The following is a 19,859-nucleotide window of genomic DNA, read 5'->3' as shown; positions in this document are numbered from 1 at the left end:
GCTTTTGGCCAGTTGCCAGGACGACCCCAGAAGGACACGATTAGAGAAGCTATGTATGATCTGATCCCAGAAATAGTTTAGGGTTTGGGGGAATGGTGCCTGTGTGTGGGAGGCGAACCGTCTACTTGGCTGGAAAGAGCTCAGATTCGGAGTCAGGTAGAAATCCCCTGTAGCCAAACTCGGCCAGATAAGCTGGTATTTTTGGAGGGCAATTGTAAGAGCTGCCGTTTCCCTGACTATAACGTGTGAATAGTAATACCTCACCCACAGGATTATTTGGGGGGCTTATGGGATGTACATACACAAACATATTGGAAATGCAGCCAATAAAGTAACTGCAAAGAGCAAAAGCCCTCAATAAACAGTTGCTATTTTTATCATGTAGGAATTATTCATTGTTAAAAAAGACCTGCTTTGCTACCAAGTGTGTCGCAGTGGCACAGTTACTGTTAGAAGTCAAATGGCGTGGAAATGAGAGAAGAACTCCAATTGCCTAAGGTCAAGTGTGACCAGAACCCACTCGTAAGGTTTCTGAAGGGTCTTGAGAAGAAAGCTAGTCACAATCTTTTGCCACCAAGTCAAGACCAGATGATTGGCAATAGGCAAGGTGCTCTAAGGAGGTTCTGGTTTTGGCTCTGGGTTTCTGGCTTGCTTTTGACTGTCCCTCACTCATCTCCTGAGGATAATAGTCTGTGTCTCTTAGCAAGGATACCAAGGATGTCCAAGGCCTTCCCCCGCAATGGGCACACCCAGGAACCTTGGCTTCTCTGGCAGAGACCTGTGGGTCTGCCCCCTGTGCTCCCATGGGGCCTCCCTTGGACGTCCCCAGACAATAATGGCTCCTCTGGATTCATCCTTCCCTTTTTCAAATTCTTCCACCTCAATCCTTGAGAGAACTACAGAGCCACTCCCAGCAGGCCCAGGGACCCCCTCCCCCACTTTTCCTTTAGCACACACCCACAATTGTCTTGCTCTCTTAAACACTCGGTTTCTTCTCTTGTTGTGATATAGGATATTGACTCAATACTATCTTGCTGTGGAAGATGGGTCAGACGGGGGCTGACAGTGGCAGTACAGAGACCGGCTGGAATAATAATCTTTGGTTATTATTATTATTTTTTAAAGACGTTAGTTGTGGGCAGCCCTGGTGGCCCAGCGGTTTAGCACTGCCTTTAGCCCGGGGTGTGATCCTGGAGACCCGGGATCGAGTCCTGCGTCGAGCTCCCTGTGTGGAGCCTGCTTCTCCCTCTGCCTGTGTCTCTGCCTCTCTCTCTCTCTCTCTCTCTCTCTCTCTCTCTGTGTGTGTGTGTCTCTCATGAATAAATAAATAAAATCTTAAAAAAAAAAGATGTTAGTTGTAAGTCATCTCTACGTGCAACTTGGGGCTTGAACTCACAACCCAGAGATCAAGAGTTGAATCTCTACTTAATGAGCCAGCCAGGCGCCCAATAATCATGGGCAAGTGAAGATCATGGCCTGGCCTAAGGTGGATGTGGGAGAATGGGAAGTAGGTTTATTGGACAGGACATTTGGAAGTAGAAACAGCCCTGCCACTAAAAGGTGAAGTGGAAGAGGAAGGAGATGCGACAAGAATGACCACTCCTCTCCCCCTCCCCCACCCCAGGATTCTGCTTTCAGTACTTGAGTGGCTGAGAGATTTTCCTCAACAGGGGAGGGAATTGGGACAAAGGGCAGGTTCCAAGCAGAGCCCATTTCCCCTTTTAAGGGAGAGTTTGTCCTGTTTATCATTCTTTCCCCAGCACCTGCCACAGGTCCTGGCATTTAGTAAATACCCGCACATATTGGTAGATTAATTCGTGATTTTAAAAATTCCGTTCTGGAGCACCTGGGTGGCTCTGTAGTTGAGCATCTGCCTTTGGCTCTGGTCTTCATCCTGGAGTCCTAAAATCAGTCCTACATCAGATTCCCCGCAGGGAGCCTGCTTCTCCCTCTGCCTGTGTTTCTGCTTTCTTTGTGTTTCTCATGAATAAACAAATAAAATCTTTTTTTAAAAAAGAATTCAGTTCTACGCAGGCCTGGAGGCAGAACGGCTGCGAACAGGAGATAGAACAGCATGGGTTTGAATCCCATCTCCAGCATTTTCTGAGTGACCTTGGGAATGTTTTGTAGCCTTTCTCAGTTTCCTCATCTGCAAAATGTGGATAAAGATTAATAGTCAATTTACATAAAGTGCTTACTAGAGGAGTACTGCCTGCACTATGCAAATGTTAGCTATTGTCATTATTAAACCGGACATAGATTGCCAAGTTGAGATGTCAGGTCTGCAGCTTGATATCAGGGGTGTGGAATGGTGGGGGTGGGGGCCTGGAATGTAAAAATCATCAGCGAATAGATGGTATTTAACGCCATGGGCTAGGATGCCTGGGTGGCTCAGCAGTTAAGCCCCTGCCTTTGGCTCAGGGCGTGATCCCGGAGTCCAGGGAGTTCAGGGATCGAGTCCCACATTAGGGTTCCTGCATGGAGCCTGCTTCTCACTCTGCCTATGTCTCTGCCTCTCTCATGAATAAATAAATAAAATCTTAAAAAAAAAATAAAGCCATGGGCCTGGATGAGATTGGGGGAGGGGGAGAGGGGAGGATCCAGGCTGGATGAGATTGGGGGATGGGGAGAGGGGAGGATCCAGGCCTAAAGCAAGTAGTAAAGCATAGAGAAGAACCTATACAGAAGAACCTACAAAGAAGCTCAGAGGCAGGATGGAAACCTGTGTCTGTGGCATCAGGAAAGCCAAGAGCAGTTTGAGGGGGTGTAGTCAGGGGTGTTGAGTGTTTCTGAGGCCAAAGGAAGGACTGGCAACAAGGAAGTGACCGGTGATTTTGAGGATCTTTGCAGAATGGCCAGGGAGGCTGGTGTAGTTTGACGAATGTGATACATGATGTATCTATATATAATGAAACTCCACCAACCTTGGCACAGATAAGGCCCATCTTCCCGTGCTGCTAGAAAATGATCTGTGAGATGTAGTGATAATAGGCAAAACAGAAAACAGTTTATGCTATACCCATTTCTATACCCATTTCTAAAAATAAAATGAAGGAGGAGGGCATGCACATGTACAAAGAAAATGGTGGTGATGGGGTGCTCCCCAGCAGTGTTGAAGATGTTTCCTGCACATAATAGAGACGTGTCTATATTCCCCCCCTACTTTGTTTTTATCCAAAGTGTAACATACCCAAATTGTAGCATACTATACACACCACTTCCTTCTGCACCTTGTTTTTCTCGTTACAATAGACCTGAAGGTTTCATTCTGTATCAGTTCACAGAGCAGATCTTAATTTTTAAAATAGCCACAGAATATTTCATCCTATGCACGTACCATCAATGTCATTACTGGACAAGTCGGTTGTTTCTAATCTAATGCTGTTACAGACAAAGCTACAATTTTCCCCAAATCATAGAATAACTTCAAAACTAGCTGATCTTGAGTGCACTGGAGGTAAGGAAATAGAAATGCCACATGGCTGTAGACACCTCTTTCAAGAAGTACAGCTGTGCAAGGGAACAGATAAATAGGGAGCCGGGGAAGGAGAGGTGGGGTCAAGGAAGGGCATTCTGAAGATGGGGGATGCTTCAAGGGAATGAATATGACAGAGTAATTCAATAAAGAGTGCATAGAGTTGGGGGAGGGGGCAGTCCGGAAGAGCCTCTGCTGTGATACTTTAGCAGGTGTAGGAGGATGACTTCAAATGGTATGACCCCTGATATGGGTGCTGTGGAAGCACCAGGATGGATGGATGGATGAATGGATAGATGGATAGATGGACTCAGGCCAAAAGAAAGGTTCTAGTCCAGCAGGGAAGCTACTATGTTTCACAGATCAGTTGCAATATTGTTAGAAAGTGGTTGATTCTGTTTCCTAGGTACAAAGATCTCCCAACTTCCCACTGGCCTGCCTTGCTGGTGGAGTTTGCTCACATTTCCAGTGGTTCCCTGGGTTTCCTCTAAGACATTAGCTGGGGAGAGCAGAGGATATTTTGCCTGAAATTTGTAATTTTCCCATAGGGATTAAAGCCCTGGAAGGCTTAAAAAAATCAGAAAGAAATAAATAAAATCCCAAGAAGAATTTATATTCCTGATGGCTTTTCTGATGGTCTTGTAAATTGTATATTTAATCAAAGGCACTCGAATGTCTTTTTTTTAACTATTGAAGAGCCATTTAAATGTCAACATAAGTGATTCCCGCCCAAATAGTGCTGTTTATACATTACTTCCCCTAATAGACCATAATGATTCATAAGGAGGCATTTTGCGCCTCCAAATTGTAGGCCTATTGAAATATAAATTAAGATGATAAATAATTTGACCTTACCTGAGAGTACTAAGTATTTACATGTGTCAAATACGAAATTACCCTGAATATCAGGGTCCCTAAAAGGCTTCCTCTCCTGGCTGAATTCAATAAATGACAAGGGTTTAGAAATTTCCTTTAGCGTGTGTAGGAAGGAGAGGGGCACACACACAAAAGAATGAGCCCGGGGACCCGGCCCTCTTCGCCCTCTAGACAGACTTCTCATTCCGTCCGAGTGGGGGGAGCAGGGGAGCGCGGACCCACCCCCCCGCCCCGGGAGTGGAAGGCGGGTGCCGGCCGCCCCCGCACGCTCCGCGCGGGCTGGCTCTCTCCTTCCTCCCGCAACGCCGCTGGAGTTTCTAAACATGGAGTTTGAGCAGGAACTTTGCCAGGCCGAGCTCGCCGCCCTCTCGGGTCTCCGCCGCGGGATTCGCCCAGCCGGCGGCGCCGCGCCGCCTCCCCACCCCCCACGCCCTCGGGGACCCGCTGACCCGCCGGTCTCCAGCCCCGCGGAAGCGCTCCGCAGGCTTCAGACCCCGGGAAGGCGTGAGGCCTCCCGGGCTCAGCGCCCCCGCCCGCCCCTGCCCGGGCCCTGGGGGGTGGCAGCGGGGCGCCCTCGGTGGGGCCCGAGCCGAAGCTGCCCGCTGGGCCTGTTCGTCGGCCGCCGCCTGCGCTCGGGGCCCGGGTCTCGGCGAATTCTCGGCTCCCCGGGCCGGGGCCGAGAAGCGGGGGTCACCGGCGCAGCAGAGGGGTGCAGGTCGTGGCGGGCCGAGTTGGCCGCTCGCGCTGGGTTTTTGTTTTGTTTTGAAGCCGGGCGTGGGGGAGGGGCAGCACCTTGTCAATGAGAAATTTCCTGTTCGCAAGACTCCGCTTGCAGAGTTTCTGTCCTGCCCTTGAACTGACAAGTGGATCTCGGCAGCGCCGGCCCCCCGAGAGTCCATGCAGCCGCGCCGGGCGCACGCGGGGGTGGGGGCGGGGGCACCCGCGCCGTGGCGCCGAGGCCCCCGGAGCCCGGCTGAGCGGGGCCGACGCCTGCCCTCCCGGTTCCCGGCGCACCCGTGAGTGCTGAGCCGAGCGGTGACTAATCTGCGGCTCCGGGCCTCTTGGCGCGCAGCCCGGGCTCGCCTCCCAACCCCCCCCCCGCCCCCCGCCGCCGCCGCCGCCGCCGCCGCTGCCGCCGTCCTCCCGGCCCCGCTGCGCGGAGCTCCGCCAGGAGGATCGCGCGGGCCAGCGCCGCCGCCGCCGCCGCCGCCACCGCGTTCCCGAGAGTGTGGGAAGCGGGTCGAGGTAGGCGGCTCGGAGCCGTCTCTCCAGTCGGCCTCCTACCACCCAGGCCCGAGTGTGCGTGTGTTTCCTTCCCCGTAAGCACTTTGATCAGCGTTTCCTCAGCGCCGCTGAGGAGCCAGGGCGAATCGGAGCTCTTAACCCCCTGCGTGCCGCCCCACGGTGGGCTCCGTGGGGAGGGCGCCGCGGGGAGGCCGGTTGGCACGGGGGCGATGAGTTTGTTTTGGCAAACCCGAGTCTGGAGGAGCCCAACCGGATCTGAGGAGCTTGCCCAAGCGCGGCAGGCCCTCTTGGGGAGAGCAGGCCGCGAGGCCCCGGGCGCCTCGTTAATGTTCAAGCCCGCCCCGGGGCCGCACAGTAACCCGACCTGCCCGGCGAGGCAAGGTGCGGGCGTGAGAGGCCCGGCAGGACGAAGCTTCTGGAGAGGATCGTGAGGCCCTGGGGTTACCCGCCTTCACGCACCCTGTACCCTGGCGCGTGGACCGCTCCCAGCCCGGGGTGGGGGCCCTGCGCTCCCCCGCGCACTCGGCTCCGGCCGCTGCTCCCTCCCCTCGCTAGCCAGGCCTCGCCGGGGAGTTAATGATTGATTTACTGGCTCCGCGCGGCCGGCGCCCTCCCAGCTATTTGTCCAAGCTGAGGAGTTGCTGGCGAGCGGCGCAAAGGCCAGGAGAGCGGGGGTCGCCCGGGATGGGAAGCCGCGCTGCCGACGGGAACGAGTGGCCACTTGGGTAGCCCCAACTGAGCGGCTCTAGCCGTGTCCTGGGCGAGCCCGCTGGAGGCCCGGGCCGGGCGAAGGGAGCATTGGGAAGCGCCACACGTAAACGGGTTGGCAGCTGGTGATTAGGCCGCCCGGTTTTATGAGTCATAATGGGCCGCCCGCCTGGCCCACAACCTGCTCGCTGTGGACTCGGCGCGCTGGGGTCCAGGCGGTGCACCGTTGTGGGCCGCGCAGCGGGGGGACGATGCTCTGGGGGGCCTCGGCCGCCGAAGGCGTTGCGCAGGATTTCCTCTCATTTCTCGCAGAAGGCAACACAAACACCCTAAATCAAACCGCTCCGACAACCGAGGGCTGCACACAGACACATCAATAAGGATTTCGCCTCCCGCGTTCGAACGCACTGAAACACTTGTCCTATTTTTATGCAAATGACACCACACAAATAGATCTCGCAGGCCCGGGAGTGGGGCGAGGGGAGGAGGGGCGCCGCCGCCCCTGCCTGGGGGCTGTGAAGGGGGAGGGAGTCCCAACCCGCACCCTGGGGCCCACGCCGGCTCGGGCGCAGCGGGGCTGGTACTGGCCAGGCGGCCCGCCCCGCGCGGTGGCTCCCTGCCAGCGCCGCCAAGTCGGCCGCGTCCCCAGGCTGCCTGCAGAGGCGGATTAGGGAAGGAGTGAAGCGAGCCTGTGACTAATCGCGGGGCCTCGGACCGGAGCACCAAGGCCATGTGCGACTGACAGGATCGACACTAGCAGAGGACACGGCGACGCCTCGCTTAATTGCAGGCTTAAAAAATTGCCGCCTGAGCAGCTCCGGTGCGGAGAGCCAAGGCGTGCGCGCTGGGCTGGGGAGCACGCCAGGGGGGACCTGCGCTCTTGCCCAGGGGAGGGAGGTCTGGCGTTTCCTGGATCCAGGGACCCGGCCCAACCGTCCACGACTTTGCAGGGTCGCCCCACCCTTCAAGCGGGCCATGTGGCAGAGTAGGCCAGTAGAGTAAGATCCAGCTCCCAGGTCTAGGTTCCTGACCCTTACCTCCTGTGGAGCCCCCGCTTATCCCCCCTCCTTCTCGCCCTAGATCCTATAAAGGAGCCTGTACAGTTGGGGGTGAGAGATTCCAACAAACCCTTAATAGAAAAGCCACACACAAACCACTTTCTTCTCTTCCCTCCCCTTCCTTTTCCACCAGCTGATACAAAGCCCCGAATGACCAAAGGGAGGGAGAGAGGACAGTCAGGGCTGCAAGGATCGAGGTTACCGCGTGCCCCAACACTCGGAGCTCACAGACACGCACCCTAGGCTCTTCACCCCTGGTCACAGCCCCTCTGGCCCAGATCTCCTTCCTGGAGCGCCGAGGCCTCTCGGGGGAAAAGGGGGAAGCGTCGGCAGGCCGGCTGGCCTGTGTGTGTGAGGGGAGGGGGGAGGGGGGAAGGCGGGGTGGCGGGGAACCCAGCGAGAGAAGTTTCCACCACGCTCTGGTCGGCTGCTGCCAAAATCCCCGGGCCCCTCCCCGCCCGCACCGCCTTCCGTTGCCACCACAAGTTTGGTTTAACGAGAGCTCGGGACAAAAGCAAACGTTTTCTATAGACCTGGAAAACAAAGGGGAAAGAGACGCGCGGGGCCGCCGAGAAGCGGCTGCTAGCGTAATGGTGCCGGGCCGACAGCAGAGCATTAGAACTGCAAAAGCCGCGCGGGCGGGAGGAAGTGCGAGGCGGGAGGCGGGAGCGCGGGGAGGGCGGGCGGGGGAGGGGCGCTGCGCCATGTTTCCGTGTCACCCGCCGAGTCGCCGTCGCTGGGCTCGGCCGCCGGCTCCCGCCTGCCTCCGTAACAGCAGAAAGCGTGCGATTAGCAGCCAGACAGGCGGGGACTCCGGGCCCGCGGGGCCGCCGCACACGCCGCCCGCGGCCCGGGCCTGCGCCCCCCCGCCCGCCGGGTAATCATCCTCCTCGCTGCAGCGCTGTGTGCACTCTCATTAGAGCAGGGAGGCTTTTCTCTGCGCACTCGCTCGGCCCCCGCTGGCAAAACAACGCCTTCCCCGGCCGGGCCCTGGGCCAGGAGCCCGGGGAGGGCGGAACGGGGGAGGGGGGGGGTGAGGCAGGGCAAGCAGCGTGGGTCATCTGGGCCGCCCGATCTCCTCGGGGCACGGAGAAGATGCGGAGAGTCCATCCACCCTCCCCACGCGGAGTGGCAAAGTCTGAACCCCATACCAGTCCCTTCGGGGTGGGGGGGGGAGTGGTGGAGGAGGTGCCAGTGCCGCCATGACCTACTCTCGTCCCCCGCCGGAGGCTAGAGTCCGGGCTGAGGGGAGATGAGTGTGTCTGGTTTGGAGAGCGGGGGCGGACACCGGGAAGGCTCCCAAAACAGGTCTTGCCCCATCTGTTTCGCGAACGACCTCTTAAGGACAGAAGTCGGATCCCAGGGGTGGCGGCCCTTCGATCCCCCAGGAGCCCCGAGTCCCCAGGCTTCGAGCTTGGTCGCACAGAAGGGGTGGGAGATGGGGGCGGCCGAGACGCGGCTGCGCCTGGCCCAGAGCTTCGGAGCCCCGTGTTCTCCGCGATCTCTGCACACAACAGTAGGCAGCCTCTCCCGGCACCACGCGCCCAGCTGCAGGGCCCCGGGAGCAGGTGTTCCTGCCCGGCCGGAGTGGCGGCTCCGTGCTCCTCCCGTCCCAGCTGCGAGGCTGGGACTGGGGGCGGGGCGGGGTGGGGGGTGGCTCTTGCGGCGGCCACCGAAGGAGGTCTCACTGGACCGCGAGAAGGGTCCTCCGGGCTTAATTGGGGATGTCTCGGGGCGAGGGAGGCCGCCTGGGGCCAGGAGGGATGGAGGGTGACGCGCGGCCAGCCCTTGTCTGGAACAACCCTGGGGGCCAGCAGAGGCCGCTCGGGGCGGCGCAAGGGCTTCCGGTCCCGGTGACTGCGGCGGCGGCAGCGGCGGCGGCGGCGGCGGGGCGGCTGGGAAGTTCCCGGGGCGGCCGCGAGGAGCACCCTCCTCTGGCTGCAGCCTCCGCGCAGCTTTCGGAGCAGCGCCCTAGCAGCCTCCTGGCATCTGGCAGCCCCGCTCCCTATCGGGAGCGGGGACGGGGGCTGCGGAGTGGTCCCGGCCCAGCCCCCAGCGCGGAGGGGGAGGCGGGGGCCGGGGACCCCGCGGGAGCTGCGGCGCGCCTCCCTGCCCCCTCTCCTCGCCGCCGCCGCCGCTGATATGGCGGGCACGTGAAGCGCAGCTCGGCGCCTCGGCGCCAGCTAGGGAGCGGCCTGCCCCGGCGGCTCAGCTTACCCGCGGGCCCAGGAACGCGGAACCGAGCCCGGTCGGGTCCCGCAGAGCCCGCGCCCCCGCCCCGGTCCCGGCTCGCTGCGGCCCCGCACCCCTCCCCGCCCGCGCCCGGCCTTGGGGCCGCGCCAGACGGCTCGCCCGAGGGGAACTCAGGCTGACTAATGGGACGCGTGTAGGCCTTACGTGAGGCCCGGCTGTCAGCGGATGCCCGCTCAGCTCTGCGCCTACGCCGCGGCCAGGCTTTTCGGGGAAGGGCGAGAGGAGGGGTTTCCCCGCTCAGCGGTTTCGGCTCCCCGGGGGACAATCCGGCCGCGGCTGGCCCCGGGCTTTAGGTCGCGCAGCCTGGCCCGGAGGGGGCAGACTCCGTGTGCATCCAGCGCCGTGGCGCGAACCCGGGATGGGGGGTGAAGTGGCTGGAGCCTTGGAGCTCTAAGCCGGAGGTGGGCACGGAGGCTCAGCCACTCGGCCTGGGGCGCCCGCCCTGATGTTGGCGATCTGGAGCCCGTGCCCTGGATGGGGAGAGGGGCAGTTTACAGGCCACCCCCCCCCCCGGGCTTGGAGTTCAATAGCGAAACCTCCCTAAACAAATACGAAATCTTCCGAAAACCCCTTTTTAATATATTTGTGCGGGAGGGTGGGTGGGGAGGATTTTTATCAAACTCCCAGAGAGTGCGGTGGGGCTGAGAGTTCTCGGGTTCTGGGGTGCATGATACCTTTTCCTTCCTTTACAGGGGCCTGCAAAAACCAGCAGAGTTTCTTATTATTTCGCATTAACAACCACGTAGTGTTGACATAGTTATATGACCCTCCCAAATATAACTAGCTGTTTAGTTTCAACACGGGAACGCGATGGAGAAACACAAACACTGGTCAGCAACTAAGAGAAGAAAACCGGTTGCAAGCTTGGGGTTGGATGCAGGATAAATCCAACTCACGCATCCTTGGTTTTATTCAACCTAATTACACTAGTAATCCTGCCCCCCCCTCACGAGAAAGCCTGAAACCCTGTAGTCAAGGTGTGACTTTTCCTGGGGAGCCCCGCGGATCAAGAAGGGGTTGCTGGTGTAGAGGAGGTGGGTTTTAAATGTCACTTCCAAATGAAAATGCTTTCCTTCGGCCTTTTTCTTTCTTGCCTTTTTTTTTTTTTGATGCAGTTTTCGAAAGGAGCATTTTTGCGAGATAAGAAGTGACCGATCAAAATCGCTGAGGGGAGGTTGTAAGCAGCCGCTTTGCCCCAGCTTAGCGTTATCTTATCTTTCACACTTGCATGGCGGAAAAAAAATTGGCTTATCTTTATCCCCACCCCCTTCTCGCCTTAATTGCTAAAAAACACTGGTGTGTTAAACGGGGAGGAAGGAGGTCTCTGGATTGTCAGTGGAAAAGGAAGATTCAAAATGTGGGCGCCTGGGAGGGGGGACAAGGGTGACAGGATTTATTCTTTCTCCCAGGCCTTTCTAGTACTACGAAGAGGGTCCAGTCTGGGATGGAAGGCTTCCATGGCCAGATTAAAAAAAAAAAAAAAATTCTGGGGATGGCCTTGGGCTTGTGGCTTTCCCTAGGCCTTGCTTTCTTGGTGCTGCGTTTACCAATTTCTCCTTCCCTTCTTGTCTCAAAAGCCGGCGGTGGGTCTTGGGTTGAGGCCTCTCACTCTGCCTTCATTCCTCCTCCCCATATACATCCCCCTTTTGGGGAGGGGGATGCAAGACTGGGATGCACGGCCTGCTGGAAATCATTAAAATATATGCGAGTGTCTGCAAACACACACTTTTAAATCATGGCGTTTCCCCTCCACGCTGGTATATTTAAACTCCAGAGCGAGCTGGATCTCCTCCCTCTCTCTCAGTCGTTTGTCTGTGTCACCGACAGGCCGCTAATGGCCGGGCTTCCAGGCGCTGTGCATTATGCATTAGCCTCCTCCCTCCGCCGCACACAGAAGGTTCTGTCAGGCTCGCAACACAAACCACCCTGCGCCCCCCTCCCCCCGCACTCCCAGCCAGGGGTTGCGCGGCTGCTAACGCACTGGGGTCGCAGAGACCGGGAGGGGCCCCCTCCGGGCGAGAGCAGAGCAGAGTGGGCCAGAGGGGGAATGGGAGAGGGTAAAAAAGTGCCGTCCCCAGCCTTGCGCTGGCCCCCAGCTTTGCTCCCGGCTGACCTTCCCGAGGCAACCACCCACGCCACTAACCTCTGCGCCCGACTTTGCGGGGGGCCTCAGAGATTTTCAGAGACCAATGGTCGCGGCACTTCCATCTACTGGGCCGTACTCCCTTTCTGCCCTGAGGGAGGGGCTGGTGGAGCCTTCCTGATCCCACCAGTCCCCAGGTGGTGCCCTCGAAGGGGCTTGGGCTCCCTGTGATGCATTTCCGCTGATGTGTCCCCCCCCCCCCCCCCGGAGTGGAGGAAGGAAGCTGGATACAGAGTAGCTGGAGAGGAAAGCCAGCCTGCCGGGTCCCCAAGGGAGGAGTTGGTGGTTCTCCCCCACACTGCCCCCCACTCCGTGGTTCCCACTCACTGCCCCCAGCCTGGTAAAATAGGAGCCAGAGGCCCCTTGCTAGGTAAGCAGCCAGGGTGGGACGGGTCGTCCAGGTTTATCTGCATGAGCATCTGGTCCAGCGAGGCACCATCGAAGGCGCTTAAGCTGGGGCCAGGTGGAGCTGGAGCCAAGGTTTCCCTGAAGCCGCCAGTATTTATGCGCAATAAGCCGACACCCATCTACCCAGGGAAACCCTCAGTGTAAACTAAAGGGCAGCTCACTCTCTGACGCCTGGGTTTGAGCTCAGAGCCTGACATAATAGAGCCCCGACCAGAAATACCAAGAGACAGTTGGTGCTATCACGTTGGGCCTGCCTCTTGGACCCTCCTCCCCCAAAGGCTCAATAACCCCTCAAAGGCTAGGCAGAAAAAAGCAGCCGTCTTCAACCTGGCCACCGACCCCTAAATCTAGCAGACTTCTGCCATGGAAAGCAGTTACCTTTAGATGTTTCTGGATGACTGAAATCCCTGGAAGGAGGATGCCCCGGGGTTGGAGGGGATAGGCTAATGAATCTTCTCAGGGCCACTGGGTAAGCCCAGAATTCTTTTACAAAGTAACCAGGGAAGACTATTAGTATGGGTGTCTGTGTGTTGTTTAAAATAGTTACCATTAAGGGGCTAGCTCACACCATATGAAGTAAAAATACATTATCTGTAATCACCCAGATCCCACCTACTACAATAATCAGTGGCATAAATGGGAGAACAGCCTCTGAAGAGCCTCACCAGGGGTCTACAGAGCTTTATGCTTTAGATCATACACATATGTTACAAATGAACTGCACCCACAATGCTGGAACCCCAGAGTTCACCCAGTTCCAGGTAAGGACCTCACCCCGGGGATGCGGGGCCTTTCCTCCAGGCCTCAGGGGTGTGGTTGAAGGGGCCCTGGCAGGTCTTGCACTATCGGCCTGGGCCAAAAAGGGTGGCCAGGCTCCAGGCCTGCTCTCTGAGGCACCAACCTGCTTACATCGTTGCAGAACCAGGATAGAATCTGCAAGCAGAGAAGTGCCTGAGAGCCTGAGGTCGAGCCATCTGTTCTGAGACCCTTCCGAGGGGACAAGAGGTGGGTGGGAGAGGGGTGGCTCCACACCTCTCCTTTCTGAGCCCATTTCTTTCTTTCTCCACTGCTCGTGCTGCCTCCTCTCCCTTGCTCACTCACTGCCTCTCTCCGCCTCCTCCTCTGCTTTCATTGAAATCCTTCCCTTGCTGAGTGCTGGGTAGAGCGGCCTGACCCCCAGGTCAGCTCCTGGGGGACTCCTGGGAGGGCAGGGGGAGGAGGAAGCCCAGGAAGGCCCTGGCTTCCCTAATACTCTGCAGGCCCCGAGGAGTCCCCCAAGCTCCTGGAGCCCATTCCTGAATGGGACACAGGATGGGACTGCCCTGTGTGAGCTTTCTTCTCCTCCTCCCTGGACCGATTCCAACTAACCGGGCCAATAGGTGTAAACTCCCAACCCTCCCCTGCCTTAGAGCACCTCCAGAAAATCTCACATTTTAATTCCCAGTGAGTCACGAACCACCCTCCCCACACACACACACTCATGCCTCTTAGGACTCCCTTAATAAGATATTTTTAAAATCCCACAGAGTTGGAAAATGTATCCCTCAGAGATGGAAGCGAAACCCTTTAATCCCACCAGCCCGCACGGGGGATACCAGGGAGGCCAGGCTCCTTAAAAAAAAAGTCGGGGTGGGGGGGTGAACGCTGCAAATTACGTCAAAGGCAAATTTACTGGCCTGTTTGTCTCCAGCATCAAATTTCTCCCACAGTCAGCCCTCCTCTCGGCCCCCTCGCATTTACAGCACCGCACCCCCCCCCAATTCATTTTAACTCTGGGACTTTTAAAGTTAGACAAACAGGCCCCTTTGTCAGCAGCCCCAGGAGGCCGCAGGATTCTGAGAGGCAGCAGGCTCCGTGTCTCGCTTAGTTCCTGGATTTTCCAAAAGTTCTGGATGGTTACATGCAACTCTTAACTCCGGGAAAAGCCTATGCCTGGGGGGAGAGTTGGGAAGGCATGGGAAGGGGAGAGAAGGTGGCCGGGCACGGTGCCAGGGTCTCTGCGGCAGCCTAACCCAGCCGGAAGAGCCTGGCACAGCTCCACACTCACTCAGGCCAGCTCTCCTGCATGGTCCACAGTGGCACGGCGGCCTCCTCGCCTGGAACCACGTTCAGAGAGTTTCTCCACAAATACTTAACTTCAGCCTTCCTGGTTATTTTAGACTTGTTTTGAATAAAAGGAGTCGCTTCAAAAAGAAATGTTGCTACAACACACAACCAGAGGCCCTTTCTCCAGCTGCGTCTGTAACTCGCATGCGTTCAGTCTAATAACTTTTAATGTCTGGCCCTAAAATGTCTTTATAAAAAATAGCTTTACAGCATAATAGTCCAGGTGTCTTTCTGCTTGTTACCGGAGATTAAAAAAATGTGTGGGTTAGCTTTCAGAGCCATCCACCTCCAGAAAAACCGGGAAGAAAAAGGCGTGCATTCCATTATGCCGGCGCGGGTCCTGGAAGTGGTGGCAGCCCGGCAGGGCTGGGCACTGTTCTCGGGGGCACTTGCCTGCCTGTCTTTTACATCAGTTGTTACAAGCAGCTCTGGAGCATGAAGATTTAATTCTGCCCGAAGTTTCGGGTTTCAAACGGTAGAGATGTTTCACTTCTGCTTTGAAAAGGGCTGTTTTTATAACTATGTACTGAGAACTAAAACAGAATAAATAACATCGCACCTAACACCGCTCCCGCAGTCAGTATTAAGTCTAATTTTTAAAAGGGCTCTGCTAGCTAGAACTGATTTTGGCCTTGACCTTGACTTCGTAATCAACTTGAGATGCTTTTGATTATTTTTGGCATGGAGACACTCCAGGATATTTTAAAACTTTCCGTGTGGATTTACAAGCTACCTCCATTTCGGATTGATGTTCTCATCGAGCCTGCACCATCTTGTCCTTAGGCAGAAAGAGACTTCCCCCACCCCCAGCATAAAAAGACTGTAGCGAAGAGCCGAGTCGGATCACCTTTTGCCGCGAGGTCCGGGCCCGCGGTCTGGGTGCGGCTAGGCCGGAACACCCCTCCCCCACTCCCACCCCTTCCCGCCAGCTTCACGAACTGGGGCTTCACCGCTCGCCCCAGAGGCTCTGCGCTCCGGGGAGGCCGGAACCTCGCCTCCCCGCCTCCCCCTCCCGCCCGCCGGCCCCCGCCCTCCCCCCGCGGCCAGCGCCGCGCCGGGTGCGCTGGAGAAGCTCAATACGTGTCAATTGAATTGAACTGCTGCGGGCGCAGGCTGTACGCCGCCGCCGAGCACCGATCAGCACGACGTTACCGAGTGGAAATTTATGGGGCGAACGGTGTAAGCCAAAAGTTGCTCCCTGCCAAGGAAAATAAAACGCGGGAGATAATCTCTCGAGGCCGGGGTGAGGGGCCAGGACGGAGCTTCCAACCAGCTGAGGTGCAGACTATGAAATGCCTGTGACCGGGGAGAAATCCTGGCGGATCTCTGCTCCCCTGCCGCCCCCACCCCCGCTTCCTTGTGCCCCACTGACTGCCTTCCCCAACCCCCGCCCCACGTCTCTCCAAACAATTCCCACACAATTGAGACGTCCGGGGAACTCGGGTGCGGAGTTCGGGCAGAACGGCCACCGGGGCCCGGCGCGGTGTTTCCAGGTAGCTCTGGACGCCGAATCGGGCAAGGGCTCCTCCAGAAGGAGGGGGCGACTGTGGGCGAGGGTGGGCGCCGACGCGCACCCGCCAGGCTCTGCTGAGTCTCGGAGGGGACGCGCGAGCGGGAGAGCGCAGCGCTGGTGACGAGAGGAGGCAGCGGCGGCAGCCGCTGGGGTTTGACAGCTTTGGCTGCGCTGAGTGCGAGGCGCTTTATGGTAATTGCGGTCCTCCACTGGCCTTCTGGGTAGCGAGGGGAGTCTCGGCGCGCGGCTGGGAGAGCCGCCCCCGCCGCCCCCCATCCCCTCTGCTCGGGATCAGCGGGCCGCCCTCGCCGCCGCCGCCCGAGCCGGTCTCTGGCTCGTCCAGGACGCGCGCCCGGGCCGGGTGGGCGCAGCCAACTCGGTCCGAGCGGGGGAGGGGAGGGCGAGGGGCGAGGGGGAGAGCCACCCAAGTGGTCCGGGGCTCCGGACCCAGAGAGGCGAGACGCGCCCGGCCGGGAATCGATGACGGCTGGGGAAACTCGGGCAGACCTTTCCCGGGGAATCACCCCTCCGCAACCCCACCGCCGAGGCGCCGCAGCGGAGGGTGAGCGGAGGCTGGGGGAGCTCAAACTTGCGAGAGCTGGAGGAGGCGGCGGCGGCGGCGGGCGGGCGGCTGTCGCCCGAGCGCTGCGCCTGCGGGGGGAGGGGAGGCGGCTGCTGGGAGGGAGGGAGGGAGGACGGGCGGGCGGGCGGGCGGAGGGAGGGGGAGGAGGAAGAGGAGGGAACCGGGGAGGGGGACGCGTTGGGATCGCGGCGTGCGGCGGCAGACGGAGCCCGGGCTCCCAGCGGCAAGGTGAGGCAGAACTACGCTCCTCGCTGAACGCGGGCCGAGCTCGGCGGCTGCGGGGGAGACGCGCCGGAGCCCAGACCGCGACCGAGAGCGGGAGCGAGGCGGGCGGCGGCGGCGGCGGAGGGGGAGCCCGCGAGCCGCCGGGCGGGGAGCCCAAGCCGCGCTGTCGCCGTGCAGGGACGACTTGGCCAACACACTCTCACACACACACACACACACACACACACACACACACACACACACACTCACACACTCACATACACCCAGCCCGAGCGGGCGCTCGCGGCGATCCGTCAACATGGCGCTGGGGCTCCTGCCCGAGCGCGGGCGGCAGCAGCGGCGGCGCGGGAGCTGCTGAGCCCGGTCGAACCCGGCCCAGCCCCGGGAGCCCGGAGGATCGCGCGGGGCCGTCGCCACCTGCCCGGAGGCTTTGAGCCCGCCCCGCCCCGCCCCGCCCCCACCCGGCCCAGAGCCCACCCCTCGGCGGGGCCGACCCCGAGGGCAGCCGGCTGGCAGCAGACGGCGAGGGAGACGAGCGAGCGCGGCGCCGCGAGCGGGCTGCGGGCAGCCGGGGACGGCAAACTTTGCTGCTCGCCGCGCTTCCCCGGCCCGGCTCCTTCTCCGCTCGCTAACGTCGCCACCCCACTTTCCTCCGACCCCGCACACCTCTCCCCACCCAGCCATCCGCCCCTTGCTCCTCCTCGCCGCCTCGACTCTGCTCGGTGGTAAAACTTCAAAGCGCCGGATCGCAGGCTCCCTGCTCACTCCCCGGCCGGGGATTTCAGGTCAGTGCTCCGAACACCTTTCCCCGGGGAGGCCGCGCGGGCGGGCGGGCGGGCGGGCGCGCCGCGGGCTGCAGTCGGCCCCCTCCCTCGGGGCCCCCGCCCGCTGCTGGTTGCTCCTCCGACACTCTCGCGTACCCCGTGGAGCTCGAAGCTTTCGCCTCGCGCTTCCCTTTGGCTGCTTGGCTCGCTTTCGTTTTTATCTCCTAGCTGTAAGTTATTAAAAATGCAGCCAGCCTAAGCGGCCCCGCGTGGGCACCGGGGAGGGAGGGGCGCGGCGAGGGGACCTGCCGCTTCCCCGGGGGCTGGGAGGAGACCAGGGAGTTCGCGGAGTGGAAGTTTGCAGCCTGTGTGTGCCTGTGTGCGCGGGAGCGCGGTCGCCGCCGAGCGCCGCGAGTCGGGCGCGGGAGGGGGGGGCAGCTGGGCTGGAAGCTGGGAAGCTCGGCTCGGCGTTAGCTCGCGAGCAGGAAGGGGAGGGCGGCGGGTTCCCGTCTGCTTTCTTTTTCGACTCGGGAAAGAACTGTAAAAACCCCCAGCCGCCGCCGCCTCGTCTCGCCTCTCCAGGGGCCGGTCGTTCCTCCTAGTGGAACGACGGCGTGTGCGTGCGTGAGGGTGTGTGGCGGGCGCCCCGGGCCGAGCCGAGCTCGACCTGCCGCCGCCGCCGCGCAACTCGAGAGGGGAGTCCCGGGTTTTTTCTTGGCTTGCCCCAAAGCGCGAATCACGTGGATTAAAAAAAAAAAAAAAAAGGAAAGAAAAGAAACTACTAGGAAATCGAGCCGAACCGAGCGAGGGGGTTCCGACTCGGCCCGTCCGCCCGCCAGGTCAGACGCTTTGTTTTTTAAATGTTCTTCTGAAATTATAATCCGCGACTCCCTCCCACCCCCACGCCCTCTCCGGCGTTGCGGGGTAGGTTTTAAGTTGTGAGCCCCCGGGGGCGGGGGTAGATTGGGCGGGGGCGGCGGCGGGAAGGGTGGGCTCAGGCGGGGGGGCGGGGGGGGCGAGACCTGGGTCCTCCACCCGGCAGCGGGGAGTCTGGTGGGGAAGCTGGTTGGGCGTGTGCGTGTTTGCGGCCGGAGGAAGTTGGTCCCACTCGGAGGGCGTGCGGCGCAGAGGCTGAGGGCGAAGAGGAACTTGCGCACCCGGGGCGCGATCCTCGCCGAGGCGGGGAGGGCGAGGCGCCGCCACCGCGCCGCGGGGCTCGCGCTCGGAGCTGGCGGGCCGCTGCGCCGCAGAGCCTCCGCCAACTCGGGGGCTCAGGGCGGCGGCGACGTGCGCCTGCTGTTTACCAAGCAAGCCCTGGGGCGCCGTGTGCGGAGCAGGGCGGCTCAAGGCACGCGTGGTCCCGGCGGGCTTCCCGCCGCTCGCACTTTCCAGTGGGCACTTCCCCGGGTCCCCGTGACGGCGGGGTCTGGCCGCGTGTAGGCCGAGGCCGGGCGAGACTTAATTTGCCGTTAATGAATCTTTTCCAGAAAGTCGCGATCTCCAGCTAGAGGCTGTGAGTGCCTGCGCGCGAGGGCGCGCGCCGCCGGCGTCTGAAGGGTGGGGGTTGGGGGAATTGAAGAGCGAAGGAAGGGGGGAGGGTTATGTGTATTTAAAAACAAACCTTAAAAAGAAACCAGCGCGCTTCAAATAGGTATTCACACAGACTCCCTGTGTCTAGACCAGACAGCTCAGGGTTTTAGCTGTTTTTTTCCTTTTTTCTTTTCTCTTTTTTCTCTTTTTTTTTTTTTTTTAAGAGAAGGCTAGGAGAGGGGAGTAGTGGTATTTGGGGGTAAGGGTAGCTTCTTGTCGAAAAATCCTTACAAAACGGCCTGGAAGTGAAAACAGGGAGGAAATGGCCCACCCCAGAAGGTAGTGGGTGGCGAACGCAGACAGAGTTGGGTATTTCTAGCCATCTGACACTTCCTGTGGCACTGGAAACGGACACCGCGGGTCGAAATCAATCCTTACGAGGTGTTGGATTCGGTTTTGCCAAAGGAATTGCTTGTGTGTAAGGCATTTTAATTGTCGGCTTCGAAGACTTCTGTACGTGGGCACTTGGAGAATACGTTCGCTTCTCGACCCTTCCCACTCCACCCCCGACCTGTTATCTGGTCTGGGCTTTGCAGCGTCGGTTCGCGTGTTTATTTGGGGCACGATTTCACCGCGTGGAGGAACGGGAGGGGAGCATGGCGGTGATTAATATGCCGTCCAGGTTTAATGCGAGGCTGGCCTTCAGCGTGCGGGTATCCGCCGCCCCTCGCCGGGATTGCCTGGGGTAGTTAGGGGAGCGCGCGGGGTTCGGGCGCCAGGCGCTCGGCAGGCAGGTCGGGGCTGGGGCTCGCACGGCCCCAGCGCTGTCCTTTGAGGCGCTGTCACCAGTAGGTGACTGAGAGTTAATTAGGAAGTGTTCTCCGGATCAATGGGCCGCACAGCTCATTAGCGATTCTCCCCAGCCCTTTGCAGGGCCGGCCGGGCCTGTGCCTCCCACACAGGCCGGAGCCC

The 19,859-nt window shown here is 59.5% G+C and overlaps 1 protein-coding gene across 8 annotated transcripts in view; it reads left to right on the top strand.

Moving 5' to 3' along the window:
- Positions 1 to 15,957: 15,957 nt before the first annotated feature.
- The window catches only part of BCOR (BCL6 corepressor), a 44,880-nt gene continuing 40,978 nt past the window's right edge, over positions 15,958 to 19,859 (top strand). For 3 of the 8 annotated variants that reach the window (XM_055338602.1, XM_055338603.1, XM_055338596.1), the window contains exon 1: positions 17,098 to 17,378. The gene's annotated coding sequence lies outside the window, so the exon portion shown is untranslated. Of the gene's footprint in view, positions 15,978 to 16,283; positions 16,348 to 16,550; positions 16,597 to 17,097; positions 17,379 to 18,152; positions 18,197 to 19,859 lie in introns of those variants that run through there. The other 5 variants (XM_055338601.1, XM_055338598.1, XM_055338597.1 and 2 more) reach the window with 5 other exon arrangements.

Source organism: Nyctereutes procyonoides, unplaced genomic scaffold (genome assembly GCF_905146905.1).
Source record: "Nyctereutes procyonoides isolate TBG_1078 unplaced genomic scaffold, NYPRO_anot_genome, whole genome shotgun sequence".
Lineage (NCBI taxonomy): Eukaryota > Metazoa > Chordata > Mammalia > Carnivora > Canidae > Nyctereutes > Nyctereutes procyonoides.
Note: the sequence above shows the minus strand (reverse complement) of the source record. Positions and strands in the feature narration are given on the sequence as shown.